At 49.1% G+C, this 14780-nt stretch overlaps 1 protein-coding gene across 2 annotated transcripts in view; it reads right to left on the bottom strand.

The window, feature by feature from the left end:
* LOC149372185 (leucine-rich repeat, immunoglobulin-like domain and transmembrane domain-containing protein 2) overlaps window positions 1-14780 on the bottom strand; it is a 273141-nt gene that overhangs the window by 154887 nt on the left and 103474 nt on the right. For both annotated transcript variants that reach the window (XM_089566581.1, XM_089566580.1), the window contains one exon: window positions 11335-11408. The gene's annotated coding sequence lies outside the window, so the exon portion shown is untranslated. The remainder of the gene's footprint in view (window positions 1-11334; window positions 11409-14780) is intronic.

Here is a 14780-nt window from a genome sequence, read left to right as displayed (position 1 = left end):
ACCAAGTTCCTCGTCTCGACGGAGCTAGCAGAGCATGCACTTAGTCGAGTGGGTCGACCCCCTACTTCAAAACGAGTTACCCGAGCCCGATACGACGCCAGTCCGAGAACCCGTGGCAACCTTTCTTGAAGTTTTACAAGAGAAACACCAAGATATAAACATAGAGGAATAGAGACCGATACGGACCCTGACGTATCAACGCTGTGTTGTACGTATCTTCTTTATACCGCCTGTGGGCGTGTATTTATTTCTGTCTGAAGTAGAGGCTGCCACCTCGTCACCATAGAAACGGTCGCAATGCGAACCCAAGAAAGGTGAAAGGGAGGAAGACGAAAGAGAGGAAGGGACGAAGAGGAGAGTACTGAATCGACCACCGTTCGACAAAGAAAGTTCATTGTGACTTCGGTGCGATTCGAAAGATTATTTGAAGAAAAAAAGAACACCACAAAGACTGATTAAGAAAAACAAACGCAAAAACTCGTCAGGTTCAGGGACGATGTTTCGCAATACACAGAACACAAGAGGATGAAGGAGAGATTTGAGCGGATAAGGTGATCTGCCGAATTCGGTCGAAGTCCCCACGTGGTCCTCGCGAGTTCGTGAGAAATTTCGCCAAAAATAGGGAGAATAAAAAAGTAAAGAAATCGACAGCGGCACTGCTCAGAGGCGCACCTTGAATTCAGAAGAAATGCGAACGAAGGGTAACGACACGGCTATAAATCCTCTTCTTTTCTGGCGAGGTCGTTGGCAGAAGCTCGACGTGGGCACCAATTCTGCGTTTTCTACATCTATTTTGTCACGCGCCTAGCAGATTATCTTTAGGAAAGAGGACACCGTTCGGATCAGGGGCTCTTTTTGAGCCTATTTCCTTTTCGGGAATTCAACGTCCCCTGCGTCGCAAAGCTAGAGAAACGAAAATGTTGCGTAATATACGACCGGCGGAATTCGATTAAACAAAACCAGAGGCTTCCTACACACAAAGAAATGTTCAAGAAAGGGAGTACATACATTACCGTCAAAGCGACGAAGCTGTTTTGGCGCCACAACGCCGCATTTGAGACGTTTCCGTACCAAAAAGCTGAAGTTGGCAAGAAAAACCCAAACCACACTTTTTTTTTTCGTTATGTTAACCGTGAAAGAGGTTTACGCTAAACGGTTGCAGATAAATTTCCAGTAATAATATTCGTACTTTGAAAACGTCTGTCTCTCAAATACATGGTCATATTAGGTGTCTAAACACGCAGCAGAAACATAAGGGAACTCCCAGATCCACGAACGAAACACGACACTAACTCGCCAGAATTTATGCACGGCATCCGAAGTGAAGAGTGAACTAAGTGACATTTGCAAACAGACGCGCAGAGAAACATGCACAACCCTGTTTACGGTGCCGCTCCTTCATAGCAAGGAAGATAAGAACCATCTTCCAAGCGCACAATACCGGGACGGTGTTTGTCCACACAGACCGCAGTGTGTCCAATCGTATTGCTTACGCTCTCCCCGCTCGCTTTCCTGTATTATACCATGTACGCCTTCGTCAGCAAGATACTGGTGTGCACGACGTCAGCAAAGGGAGAAGCATAAGCTCCGAGGTAAGCAAGCAACATTACTCACTTCTCGGAACGAAAGGTAAACGAAAACACAAGAAGGCGCGAAAAGGAAAAAAAAAAGAAGCTGCGCATGGACGCCTGTCTCCTCATCCAAGAGCGGTGAGACACAGACCGTCCTGTCTGGTTTACGTATTATATAGACACCGCGAGGCGGACAGCTAGCCAACGAAAACGCTGGCGTGCCGAAGAAGGCGCCTGCTGCCCGGTTCGCGCAAACAACGGGAACTGGGCGAAAAGATATACGAAAGGACAAACAGGGCGAGAAGCGGTAACCGGAGCTGGAAGAAATAAAAAAATAAGGATTGAGGAAAGAGAGGAGGACAACAACAAGCAGCCACCACACTCAGGAGAACAAGAGTAAAGACAGGCAGTGAGCGCGCTTCGCCAGGCCCGCCAACAGATCGTAAATTTTCCGCCGCCCTGCCTACCTCCGGGGGCCGTCCTTTCAGCGCTAACAGTCTCGCCCGGCAGCAGCAAGCGGGTCTCGCCAAGAACTCCCGCTGCCGCCATCAAAAGCAGCAGCGGAGGACGCCACCATCGCCAGCGCGCCCCGATTCCTTATCTCCTTGTCCGGAGAGGCCCCCTCTCTCTCTCTCTCCCTCCGACAGCTAAAAAAGGCAAATCCCAAACAATACGACACCGCAACACCTCGCCCGCCTCTCGCGCCTCCACCGTTTTCGCACCAGAGGCCTTTCCCGCTGTACACGGCCGCCATGCAGCGAAAGCGAACCTCACGGGTATTGTTATGCTCTTGCTTTCTAAGGCAGCTACGGCGTTAACGGCTGCGCGAACGCGTTTTCTGTCCGCTAAATTCTGTGCACCAGTTTTGCGTGCACCGATCGGCGTTCTGTAGAGTGCGCCGTCTGTGGTAATGCTGCACAGGCGGTACTACGAAGACGTACTCTCAAGGGGCAGGGGTAGGTTACGGTAATAGCAGTCAGCATAAGCATCATAAGTAATAGAAAAACTCCCATTTATAATATACCGTACGGTGCGAACAGTGACGTCAGTCGCGTAAACCTCGCCGTTAAAGTTGTACCCGCCACAAATTTCGTCAGCCCAGCAGAAGGCTCTTGAGGTAAAGTCTGCTCTTTTTATTTTTTTTTTGCTCGCCCTTCATTTCTGCTTTAAGAAAAGCCCTGACCCTTAAATTTAGCATGCCTTTCCTTTTTTCACCGAGTCAGGTGTGGGCTCCATACGTTTCCAAACAGCCGTATCGTGTCCGAATAAAAAAGGACAGCTTTGTAAACAAAAAAAAAGAAAAAAAAAGAATAAGAAAATCAGGCGTTGCCGAATCGCCGATGCCATCAACAAGAAGCACTGTCCGATTACTATACACGACAACACTGTACAGAGCCAGCCTCGCGGCTACAACACATGTCTATATCGCACTTAGATGCGCAATTTTACTAATACACATCGTGCACCTAATACTGTTGAGCTGCGTGTGCGCTGAATACTATTGTTCAGTCCGAATATCTACGCGAGATTTCTTTCCGCGAAAGCATATCGGCTCTCCGATGGAGGCAGTAATCCGCGCATCACGCTCACATTCCATACGAGTCCGGTCAGGAATCGAGAAGTCCATTTCCGGAGCCAGGAAACTACCGCGCATCCCCGCTTCATCCCATCGCAACAGTTAGCAAGAAAAACAAACAAACAAACAAACAAACAGAATTGCGCTGACGCCTATTTCGCAGCAGTGTGATCGGAATGCGATGCAGCAACCGCACTGCCTTTCTTTCTCAATTTTGCTTCTCGAAGCTACAGGACCACGAGATGCTTCCAGAATCTGAAACCTATTCCCCCTGCGTAGTCAACGCTTTCTCCCAGTGGCCTACCACTGCGCGAACCTTCCCGTTCGCGCCGCGCTGGCCCAACTAATATCACGGGCGGCCCGACCCCCATTTGCTTTTCGCTCCGCCCCTCGCTCGGCCATCCGTGACCCCTTTCGTTACCTTCGCCGCGATTGCCGCGCACCGCTAATGTTTACTCTTTCTTTCGTTCTTTATTTTTTTTTCCCTTCCTTCATTCCGTATTTTCTCGCCCACAGCTTGCGTTGTTACCCTTTCTGATTTCCGCTTTCACTCTTGCTCGCACAGGCCGCCATTCCCTGAGGGCGATTGCGGAGCAGTCGGCGTGACGCGTACAGAGTGGCGATAACGCAAAAGAAAAAGAAAGCAACACGGAAGTATTTAGACGCGGAAAAGAAAAGAAAAAAAGTCGCTTCGCGCAAGACGACCGCACTGCCCAAGCTTAGTGAGACAAGAGTTCCGAGGCGGCCGCGGGCCAACGGCCTCAGTGAAGCGCGAGTTGCCGCGCGAGGTCGCTAGGAGCGCCAAGCGGAACTAAATTCTTAGCTGTAAATGGCACCGATGTTTTTTTCCCTCCTTTTCTGTTAATCTTTTGTCGACAAAAGTTGTTTTCTAATCGCCGAAACTCGGTTCCAAAAGAGTTCTCGGCATGCGACAATCGTATACGAATATAAGATGGGTTCGAAGTGCACGGAAGAGGTCCAAAGTAGAGGAAGAAAAATTGGCTGTGGTTTAGCTTTAGTTAAACCTAGTCGAGTAGCGATAGCTACAGACCCCCGGCTGCGCTTAGGCTTCGCTTGTAGTAAGACATGTTGTTATTGAACTTAGTGGCTTCCCACTAGGCTAAGAAAGGAGAGAACCAACTGGTAAAACGTTATTGAGGGATCGGAGAGCGCCCAACGGCGCTCTCCGAGCGGTGGCCGCGCGGCGACCGCGACAAGCCGAGTGGCTGGAGAATCGAAGGCCGCGGTGTGACGTCACAGTGCGGCCACGGCTCAAAGTGCGGCGACGGCGAAGAGGAGAAAACCTGACGTAATGTAGCTGTCGCTACAAAAATGTAAGTAAAAGCCGCCGCGGTGGATCAGTGGTTACGGTGCTCGGCGGCTGACGCGAAGGACACGGGTTCGATCTCAGTCGCGGCGGTCGCATTTCGATGAAGGCCAAATGCTACAGGCCCGTGTACTGTGGGAGGTCATTGCGGTGGTCGAAATTCCCGGAGCCCTTCACTACGCGTCCCTCACCTAAGTAGCTTTAGGGTGTTAAACACCATAAAACTAAACATCAACCTAAAAATGTAAGTAACGGGGCTCCAAGAAAAAGTGGCACGACCATCCAGTATAGGCGCATCCTGTAGGAATGCGTACAAAGCGGCGAAATATAAGGATACCAGTGTCGGAAAAAGGATGCTAGCACGAGCGCTGCCTGATAGGAGAACGAGCTGAGTGTTAGCGTGAAAATATTCTCGAAGCGCGCAAATTTCGCTTCCACCATGGCAGTCAACTTCATTGATATGCGACGATTGTCTGTAAAACTGATTAGCTTTTCAAGTAAATGGCTGGCTGCAGAGGCTTGACGCACACACGACTGACATGCGGGACATAATCGTTTAGTATCTGTATGTACAGCTTTCGCCCGACCACCCATCATCCTCCATTCTTCCTCACTTACCACTAAACTTTCTGCTCGTTAATACAGGTGTTCCAGTGTCAATGGCCAACAATCGATTCCATTCGTTTTGAATAATTTAACCAAAAGAGCCACCCTCTGGTTTTCATGAGCTGTTCGAATTCTTGATTGAAGTGAATGACAACACAGTAAATGGACGGAAGCGTACAGTAGAGCTGAACGCCGGCGGGATGACCACTGCAATATTATATAATCCCAGGGAAGAACGGAGATCTGCAGAATACACTGCAGGGAAAAACAAACAAACAAAACAAGCCGTTCCGAGCAACGAGTGTTTCCTTAGACGTTTGAGTGACTTCTAGCAGTACAAATACTCACATCGACTGAAGCTCAATCAACAACGAAAATAAAGCCGTTCCGCGAACTAACTGCAGGCCGAATTATTATAGTTCAATCATTTATAACCCACCAGTTTGTTATCAGAGGTCGGCTCGACTCGCTTGGAATGTACATGCTTCACGTGCGAGACTGAACTAAGCCTTCTAATAGGCGGTCGGATAATTGCGTTCACTAAATAAAAAAAAAGAAGCATTAGATTTACGATGGTTTAAGACCAAACTACGAACATTTATCCCTGCAGCCACTCTTAAAACTTGCTTCTAACCCCAGGACACAAGCAGCGGAAGCCGATCGAGTCTGGAGAAATAACCGGAATAAGATATGACTTCAGCGTTGCCGATGGAGAAGCAAAATGAAAAGAGCACGGAGTACGGCTTTAATTGAGCGCACTGCGCATGCAATAGAGATTAATGAACCATCGGAAATGGGCTCATTATTCGTCCTCTTGTGTGGGCACTAACTTCATAACGGTAACGTCATTACTCGGTAGCGTTTGAGGCTAGCTTCTAGCTTTTTTTTTTTTTTTTCGGAGCATACTCATCCCGAAGAGTATTCCGAACACGAAGAGTAAACTGAACACACCAAAAACAAACAGGTACAATATAATTTTCTTTTGTTTTCTTTAGCTTTAGCTTTAGATAGCGGCCCCCTCACCAATTTTGCTGTTGTGACCTCTCTAGCCAATTCCTCCGCGTTACGCTTCTTCTTTCCACTTTCCTTCGGCGGCGTGCCGTCCTAATGCCATTTCGCCAAATCGCTTCATATGCATTGTTAATTCACGAAGAGTTGGAGCGGCGTCGGCGGAGGCAGGTAGCACGGCGATCACAGCGTGGCCTCAGGCTGTTTGTCCCTGCGCCCTTCAGGAAGAAACGAGCATGACGAGCCCGAGAGCGAGCAATTTAATCGAGATCCTCTCTCCCACCCCGTCCCTGCTTCCCCGCCTCTTCGGCCGACAAAACGAACGGCGGGGAGCTACATACACTGAACTAAAAAGAAAAACAAAAACAAAAAAGACCACCTCGAGCGCTCCTCGCTAAATAAAAGAAAAGAGAAGGAAAACCGGAAGATATGAGCAACGAAATGAAGCCGAGTTTCTTTAACGCGAAGAACTTACCCGCGCACTGGCGTCACACTGCGCTTTTTATTTCCGTCGCAGTACTACAACTACATCTCCGGAGAATAAGGAGGAGAAACTTGAAGTGCGCGCGCGGGAAGCCGTTTAGACTTCATGCCAAAGTTAACGGCTGGGGCCCCGTTAATCTAAGCGCTCATATAACGCCCCGAAGCACGAGCACATCTCAGGGGTGCCGTTTGTGAGGGGCCTCCGCCTGCACGGCAGAGAGCGGCGATATTTCTCGCCGACGTCGCAACGGGCCTCGAGCTTTCTTCTTGCCCCTTTTGGAAGCGCACGCGGTAGTAGAAGCACGGCTTGGTAGCACCGAGACCTAACCAAGTGGCTCCAGGAAATAGAGAGAGAGAGAGAGAGAGAGACAAAAAAAAAACGGGCTCGCAGTAAGACCGAACGAAGAGCGCTCAAAACTCGAGACACTCTCCTGGCGCACACGCACGCACGCACGCACGCACGCACGCACGCACGCACGCACACACGCACACACACACACACACACACACACACACACACACTTTCTCTCTCTCCCTCCCTCCCTCATCCCTCCAGAAAACCAAACCTATACACACTGGGGACAAACATCACGACGTCAAGGGAGTGTACAGTGTACCCTAGCTCGCAGGGTTTCTCGTGTCATACCAGTATTTATGCCCCCAGCTCTCTCCTCCATCCCCCACCCAAACTGTCCTGCATTTCCTCACCCTTCGCTTCGTGTCACCTCTACTCCTAACGCTCCGTCTACAAAATTCCATCCCCCGCACTAAGGAGGCGAAAAAGAAAGCTGCTCCTCCTTCCACGACGGCTCGCCGAGCAGCGGGCCGCCGCACTGCCGTGTATACGTTTGTGCGCCTGTACTTTGTATCGATTTGTATGTATACGTGTGCCCTAGCCGTGCGCAGCAAAAGCCGTTTCCCATAAGAGCAGTTCCTTGTAGCTCCCTAAATCATACGCGTGGTCTCCCGCGCCCAAGTAAGCACACAAACACAGCCTAACTCCCCTCCCCTACCCCCCCTAGCCCTCCCCTTTCTTCCCCCATCGCCCATCCTCATCCAAGTCTTCTTTTTCTTCTTCGCCCCCCAACGCCGCCGACGGCGTTTTTCCCTCAGAGCGCCGACGCGCTGTCGAGCAGCGGCGCAGCATTCCTTTACGTTCTTTTGGAGCACATAACGTTAAATTGCGGCGAATAACACACATAAAGCATCCTTCCGACGTCCCACCCTCCCTCGCTGCCCTTCTTCATCCCGCGCGCACCAGAGCGGCGCCAGTCGCCGGGGCCAGCAACGCGTCTCCTTCGGAAGATTTACGCCGCGGGCCCAGAGAGACGTCCTCGGGTCGACCCTTTCCTCCTCTCCTTTCCCTGCACCCACGCTCAGTATCCTTTCTTGCGCTTTTTTTTTTTTATTTTGCCCGCTGTATTGCGCGTGTCTCTCCTGTAAGCGCTGCAGCGGTGGCGGCTGCAGCAAAATTCCAGGCTGTACTGGTATGGCACCTTTGTGCGTCCCTGCTGCTGACGCCATATTTGAGCACACACAAGCACGCCCATTTACAGAGGAGGACGGACGAGGCCGCGCTAGTATACGTGAAAGCTTTCTTTATTTTTCTGGGAAAAAATTACGTAAGGCCAAAACAAGCGAAGAAACGACGAAACATTAGCGAGGCTGGCATTGACCAAAAAGACGGCGAGAGAGAGTTCGCAGCGCAGTGTTGGTCGGCGCGCACGCACGAAGTGCCAGCCAGAGCAGGCAGGCGTAAGGAAGGGACTTTACGTGTACTTAAGTCGTGTGAGAGAAGCCAGAAGAACGAAGAAGAGTTTATAGTACGAGACCGACGTTTTAAACAAGAGAGCGTAGAACACCGTCCCTTCTGTACTGAAGAATAATAACGAGAGAACAATGCAGACGACGACAGTGGAAAAGCGCTATACAAAGCGGAGAATTAGGACTCAGCTAAAAAAAACTCACTCTTGCACACGTCTGTGCAGAACAGAACCGTGGAGTTCTTCGTGCGAAATTCTCCACGGCAGCGTTGTAGAGCGCTCAGGGGAGTGAAATTTAGAGGAACGCATAAGTCTCCTGAAGCAGCTGTAGCGAAAACACGGAAACGCACTGGCCAGCAGAAAAAAAAAATGTTTTGAAAGAAACGGCAATGAGGGGGTTATGAGTACAGCGAAGTAGCGGCAGCGCTAACTCTGAGCACACTACTAAACTGTGCCGAGTGGGACGGTATGAAGGCGCTGAAAAAAAAGGCGGGGGTTGGGGGGGGGGGGGGGGGGGGGGACAAAAAGAACCTACAAATGACAAGTTGGGACGAACCGGAAAGAGGAAAAGGGCCTATACAAGTACAAAGGGCCCGAAACACAAGACAGGAATTCTGCCGCTGTTGCCGCTTTCTTGCTTAACCTCTTCTCCCGTCTCGGTGCGGCAGCTGCGGTAGCCACGGCGTGTCCAGCGAGAGCGAAAAAAAGAAAGGAAAACTAGCGAAAGCACAAAAAATAGAAGCAGGGGTGGAGACGAAGCAGCAACGACGATACAACCACTGTGTCCGTAGCGCTAAAATGTGCGCCACGGCTGGCCGCCCGGGAGAGCGGCCTGTAACTCAAGAGAGGGGGGGGGGGGGGGGGGGGGGGGGGGACGAGCGCCCCTTTCAGCACAGCGGCGGCGAGCTTCGGGTGTGGCCGTTTAGTGTTCGCCTTTGTTCTCCGTACGGCCGCCGTCGCTGCTCGAAGCCGGGTCAGTTCCTCATAAACCTTCAGTCCATCGTACGTGGCCAAAAAAAAAAAAGGCATGGAGCCGAGGCAAAAAGAAAGGGCGGTGCCGTTTTATACGGGCCGCCGACCCCTTAGCCGATCCTCTCTTAATAGGCGCCGTAAACACGTCTCTGCTGTTAAAGCCCCGGCGGGAAAAAGGCTAGGGAAACTTTCAAGAGAGTTTCTTTAGGCCGCTGACAAAGAAAAGGGCCGTGGGAGAAAGTAACGCTCGCGGAGTAAGGACAGCGTTTATCGCGTGAGGAGAGCCGCGATTTAGAGGGCCCGTCGCTCCCATGGACGATAAGCGCCAGAGAGGAGCGAAGCAGTGGCGAGCGCGGCAGCACTGCTTTGAAACACGTAGAGTGAAGTCTCGTAAATTCGAAGTCGCTTAATTCAAACTTCCGGTTAATTCGAATTGAGAGCTTTGAACACATTAAGGCGAGGCTCCGGATAATTCGAATAGATTTTCGTTTACCACTTCGAGCTCGAATTAACCAGGTTCGACTGTACTTTGTTTCGTAATCGGAACTTTTGTCTCGCACGCGGACGGTGTGACCCTTCAGTTGTTGGGAGAAGCCTCTGCGCTGCACATCAATATCAGTAAATGGCTAAATGATTCACTCTAATGTGCGGCTATCGCGTATGCTAAGGACCACAGTGCACATGTGCTGCCACTGTTTCTGCTCAGATTTATAAAGCCCTTGTGAGTGCTTTGAACGCCAGACCTTTATGAGAAGCGATCTCGGGACTTAACCAAATCTGCTAAGAACCCGGAGATGCATGAGAACACCTCAGTTAACAATGCGACAAGTGAGGCTAGTTGGAGTTTCATTTTTAGAGCTGTAGTAGAAATGTTGGTACAACGTAAAACTGGTATTCTCTGCTCAAAAAAAAAAAAAGTGAAATCGTTGAACAAGCAGGTAAACAGGATCGAGGAGCAGGGCAGACGCAGTTCGCGTGTCCAACAATATAAGGAACCGGTTGTGTGCTGCCCAACGGATGTTATCTATAGCATTCCTCTCGCGTGTGGTGCCAGCTATGTTGGCCAGACTGGCCGCTGTTTGAACATCAGATTGCAGGAGCACCCGAGAAACCTGGGCAGCATTAGCGGCCCAGGCACCCTTGCAGATCAGTGCAAAGTTTGCGATCCTTTCAAAAAAAGAAAACCACGTCTGGAAAAAACACGCTAGCCACGCGCCCAGACAGAACCAGCAGAGAGGGCATTGAGGCTTTCCTCATAGCTAATTATAGCGAAGGTTGCGTCAGCATGCCTTCAATACTGCTATGGGCCACGGAGATGAGTTTTTTTAGAAGGCAGCTCATGCCGTTTACTCAAGATAATGATCTTAAGCATGCTCCTTGATGGTTTCCCTTTTCCTTAACATGCCCCATTTTGCATATTAAAATTTCAGTTGATAATTGCGCTTCGTCCAGTCCTGTATCGTCTTTTTCTTTTATACTCCGCCCATACCTACCATAGTTCGCCTCAGTGTTGTGCCCCGTATGTCTAATTCTGGAAGCCAGCAAAGCTTTAGAACAAAATTCATAGCCGTAGTTCGTGTTTTTTTTTTTTTCTCTTTAACCAATCGGCAGGTGTCAAAGTGGCCCCTTGAGATGACTACTTGCCCATGTCAAGCGGTGACGCCACTATTAGGGCAATGTGCAATTGGCGCAAAAGCAACTTAACTAATGATGGGAAGGGTCTACAGGCAGTTTGGGTGACCATCTGGTAACACACTGCAACTGTTATGGTCGTGAGAACTGCCCGCGCTGCCCTTTCAATCGTCCTTTCCCCAATGACCCGCTCCCCACAAGCACGGTAGCCGACTGCATGCGGGCCGAGCGACCCTTCGGCTCTTTCGCTTTTTCTTTTTTTTCTCTCTCCGCCCCTGGAACGTGTCGACCGAGTCTATTCGCGGGATTAACAAAAGTTAGACACATCTGCGCCTCCAGAATGCTGCAATACCAATCTTGGCCACGTCCTTAATGCTAGTCGTGCCTCGTGCTTACCAGTTTGTCAGGAACGACAGAAACGCAGGGATTGCTGGCCAAGCGACAGTCCATTCAGTCCCCCATGTCACGTTCTGCAGTAGAAAGAAGACCGTGTAAGGAAACGAACCAATTCAGAACACCGTAATAAAGAATGATGGGATTGACGGGTCGTATGTCCTATTGTTCAGTGGTTTATCGACTAGATCACAGAATCGCTTGCTTACGTGATCAGTTCACCGATTGACTGCTTGATATGGTTCCATCGGCTGATTACTTGACTGCTCCTTTTATTGGTTCACGAATTACGTTACTACGCGACTGCTTCACTGCTTTCCAGATTGACTGCTTAATTGATTGATTGATTGATTGATTGATTGATTGATTGATTGATTGATTGATTGATTGATTGATTTACACATAGCACTTACGTTAAGGACATCCAATATTATCAGAATGTCACGAAAACACGACTTCACTTCGTACCTAACCTTGATTCCACAGCGCCTCGGAGCTCAAGAGGCGTTTAGCGTACCCTCTGTCCTTGCCTCTAAGTACTTCAGCACCACTGTTTTGTTTTATACCAGGTGTTCTTAATCTTTCACAGTCTATGCAACTATTTATTTCACAGACCATGAAAGATACGTCGATGCGGTCTATGCAGGTGGTGGCTTGCACACTAAGGCGGGCATTATGTACGAGATATAGAGGAATTAAAAGATGATAGTTGACTAAAATTAACCAGTCAAGCTTGCAATTTTTTTATTTAGGGCGAAAAAATACATTGCGAAATTGTAAGCTGTCAGCATCAAATGCGAGGACAGGTTTTAGGTTTCTTAATTGACACCGTGGAGATATCAATGTTAAAAAACCCATTTGAAAGCTCCTCCAGGCTGGCTTTCTCGCGTTACACGCTGATAAAAAGGCATAGCCCGAATATTCAATGCATCCAATACAGAAGCATTATATGCTGTATTTTTTTTTTTGACGCAAAACATGGTGACCTAATTTCCATAAGGATACCACACGCAGCGATGCCATTTTATCAAAGTATAAGACAGGAGAACCAACTTAACGAGATTTCGATAGAGAAAAATATTTCACGTTCGATAACTGAGATCACATTGCCGATTCACAAATTATAATAATGGCTTCACCAACGATGTTGACGAATTGCGATTTCTTAATATAATACGGCGACCTAAAACCAAAAATACAGAACATTGAAGGGTTGATTGTAGTCAAATAACTGTATCTTACTTCACATATTCGAGTACATAATGGCCACCTTGTCGTACAATCCTTATGCAGAAACCACATTAACGTATTTTTCAGGGTTTTTTTAAAAAGGAAATGTGTACTGACTAAAATAAAGAAAAAACACTCGATATACATAGACAGAAAAAAAGTTCTTCAGTTTTCACCAACCTCTCTCAGCTGAGGACTACGTTTTGAGCAGTTGATTCAGGAATCGTACAGCTCCTCGCAGCTCAACACCCAATCAATGGGAAATACCTCAGCTACCTACTTTTTGAGCCTATTATTGGTACTAACGATAATACAATACATGTAAATGAGTGACAGTAGAAGAAAGAACGGAGCCTTGTGTGGAGAAATTCGGAGGATTCGCAAATTTATTGGGAAGGCTGCCTGCCTGAGAGAGCAAAGCACGCAGAAGCGCGGCAGTAAAACGTAAAATTAAAAAAAAAAAACTCGAGTCGGGCGTTGTAGGACGACTGTTTTGTTGGTGTGGCACAGTTTCTGCCAAAGGAACTGTTTTATGAACATCGATCTTCAAGGTCTCACAAATGGGAAAACGAAAGACGTTCCTTAAAAAGCGTGAAATAGTAATGGCCATTGCACTCTCTATTCAGAAAGACTGCAGAGACAAGCTATCATAAGGCGAGAATCCTCACACGTAAAGCGGACAACCCCGACCGCTAGATGTAGGTGATTGTGTCTTGGGACCCACACAACCGAACCTTGCTGGACATGCTTTGGGAAGCCGCCGTGTATCCTTATCTGTTAATTACTGCTTTATGCCAAAAGGCATGCTGAGGAAATAATAATAATAAAAAACTTGGAGATCTTCTTAACCACATTCTTAACGAAGAAAATGCAACAGCCTTTAGGTTACAAAATTTCAACGGCGCAAAAGACACACACAGAATGACACACACACAAAAGACACACACTGTGTGTGTGTGTGTGTGTGTGTGTGCGTGCGTGCGTGCGTGCGTGCGTGCGTGCGTGTGTGTGTGTGTGTGTGTGTGTGTGTGTGTGTGTGTGTGTGTGTGTGTGTGTGTGTGTGTGTGTGTGTGTGTGTGTGTGTGTGTGTGTGTGTGTGTGTGTGTGTGTGTGTGTGTGTGTGTGTGTGTGTGTGTGTGTGTGTGTGTGTGTGTGTGTGTGTGTGTGTGTGTGTGTGTGTGTGTGTGTGTGTGTGTTGCGCCGTTAAAATTTTGTAGCATGAACCAACAAGCCCTGCATCAAGTACTTTAGCCTTTAGGTTACTAACTGCTATGGTGTCCAAAAATTACTGCCTAATGTTCCTGCTATTTTCTCGCCAAAATTCCGGTTGGAACAGGTTCCACTGCCCTCACATAGTATGCATCAGTCACCACCTTCCAGATCTGGAATTATGCTAATCCGACCCATTATTCCAACATAACCGCTCGCTGATCCGCACTAATACACCTTAATCAGTCTTCTGAGGTGTGCCTATACTTCCCAAATTTCGGGGGTCCTTGGGAATTTTTGGTGTGGGCCAACTTCCAAATTTTAGGGGTCCACCTGCCACGCTGGACAAAAGTTGTGATGACCTCACAAGGTCACGTGACCTGTATCGACCAATCAGGGAATTTCGTTAGGAGAAACTGGAAACTACATGACGACCACCTAAGCGCTATCGCATTAAAAAAGTAAACCGACATCTCTGTAACACCGAAGTGATCTGAGCGATCTTAGTTCAAACGCTTCCACCGGTTCAAATTCACCCTTGTTTAGAGAAAACATTCGAAAATTTCATTTCTGCCGTTGTTGTTGCACCAAAGAGAAGCAGCTGCTCGAACCAAACTCTGCCCAGGAATGTCCGGAATGCCAGGGCCATAGACGTATCCGCTCGCTGTTGTGCAACCGTAGAATCGCCCGGCCCTCTCCAAATCCCCTCAACAGCGGCAACCACCCTAACGACCGCACTCGCCTCCGGCTGCGGGGTCGACCGCAGCGGAGACGCCTGGCTCGTCGGCGACACAACGGCTCGCGCCTGCCACCGCGGATCGTTGGACAAGGCATTCGCGACCGTCGGCCACTGCTACCACGCCGTCGGCTCCGCGGGAGGGTTGTCATTAGATGCCATCAGGGGGCAAGGCGGGGTGACCGCCGCAACCAACCGACTGCTCGTCTCTGTACACGATCTTGCGCGCCGCGCTCTCCAGGCTTTCGCTGTCTTCGCGTGGACGGCGCCTATT

Source organism: Amblyomma mixtum, chromosome 1, assembly GCF_055824585.1.
Source record: "Amblyomma mixtum isolate Tamu chromosome 1, ASM5582458v1, whole genome shotgun sequence".
Classification (NCBI taxonomy): domain Eukaryota; kingdom Metazoa; phylum Arthropoda; class Arachnida; order Ixodida; family Ixodidae; genus Amblyomma; species Amblyomma mixtum.
This window is presented reverse-complemented; position numbering and strand designations above follow the sequence as displayed.